The sequence below is a fragment of the Euprymna scolopes genome, chromosome 46 (assembly GCF_053919585.1).
Source record: "Euprymna scolopes isolate OS-2025 chromosome 46, ASM5391958v1, whole genome shotgun sequence".
In the NCBI taxonomy this organism is placed as follows: Eukaryota; Metazoa; Mollusca; class Cephalopoda; order Sepiida; family Sepiolidae; genus Euprymna; species Euprymna scolopes.
In genome coordinates this window covers 90,677,906-90,679,406 of record NC_136527.1, presented here as the reverse complement: position 1 = coordinate 90,679,406, position 1,501 = coordinate 90,677,906, and the positions used below count along the sequence as shown (strand labels likewise).

The window sequence follows — 1,501 nt, the reverse complement described above, 5'->3', positions numbered from 1 at the left end:
TTCAAAAGTGCTCAATACGTAGGTAGAGCTAGTTCAGCCCGGCACTGCCCGGGTGTTTGGAGGTGTATGCTGAGCAAAAAAAAAAAAAAAAAAATAGGGTTAATTTTTTTAAACTTTGACCCTATTATGACCCCTTAACATTTACTGTTTTGGGCTCAAATCAAGTTATTAAGTTAGATCCATGTCCAAGGAACCTATATCTAAAATTTCAAGTGTTTAGACCCAAAATTGGCAGAGGAGTTTGGTAGAGTTCTGAAAAAGTCAAATCATTAAACTTTGACCCTTTAACAGCTGAATTTCTGGCTGAAAACCGATCACATAAATTTTCCCTAATCTCAGTACCCTGTATATCAAATTTCGAGTCTGTAGACTAAAAATTCTCAGAGTTATTGCGTATGGAAATGTACACAGGCACACACAGAGACACTTTCTCTTTTATATATATATATATATATATATACACTATTAATAAAATTCTAAATGTTTATTTATTTATGTGTGTGTGCCTATATACCAATAAAACTTTCGAATGCATGCAACAAATTGAAAAATTCTTTTTTCCCCTGAAAGGTGTAAGACCCTAGATTGTCTTTATCTATATATGGTTAATAACGAACAACGCCAAGTCATACAAAAAGCCCAAAATAAGGGTATTTGGGGCCGTTTTGTAAACTTGTCGAAAAAGTTATCTGTCCATGTCAACAGAATTTAGCACTGTCTGTGTACAGTCATAATAACATCTTTTGGCATACAGACAGGACTTGTGGCGCAATGGATAACGCGTCTGACTACGAATCAGAAGATTCAAGGTTTGAATCCTGGCAAGTTCGTAATAATTTTAAAACTATCATTTTATCCAACGTTTACTCATTATCCTTACCCTTAGTTATTTTTGTTTTTTTTTCCATGATTTTGTTTTGTGCATATGGGAATTTCCCATACTCCGAGTTCACAGGGTAAGCGTTGATGGTAAGATGATGTTGAGTGTACTTGATGTTGAGTGTACTTGATTTTGTGTTTGACTCTGCATTGTGTGTGCCAATGCAGCACAGTCGCTAATATATAATATATTGCTACTGGGCATTCTGTAGACATTAAGCATGAATGGAGATCCTGCTATAATTTTGTAACCCTTTTGTTAAAACTATAAATAATCTGATTTGTGTAGCGTCAGAATAATTGGCTTACACGTCGGGAAAAGCATATGAAAATGGCTTCTTTTCTTCCGTCGTATGAGGCATTGTTTCTGTAAAGAAAAAAATATATCCATGAATAGTTTTCTTAATTAATCTTTAATCTAAGCTAAAATCAACTAAATATATATTATACACAGAGACGAGTAAGATGAAAATTTGTAAGAAATAATCGTATTTATTTAAATTTTATTTCTTGACCGTATAAAATTTTCATCATAGAAATAATCTTATTTATTCAAATTTTATTTCTTGACCGTATAAAATTTTCATCATAGAAATAATCTTATTTATTCAAATTTTATTTC

The 1,501-nt window shown here is 32.2% G+C and overlaps 1 non-coding gene across 1 annotated transcript; it reads left to right on the top strand.

Annotated features, from left to right (window-relative positions):
* Positions 1-757: 757 nt before the first annotated feature.
* Positions 758-830, top strand: Trnar-acg (transfer RNA arginine (anticodon ACG)). Its single transcript has one exon. It is a non-coding gene; the product is annotated as a tRNA-Arg (tRNA).
* Positions 831-1,501: the final 671 nt, after the last annotated feature.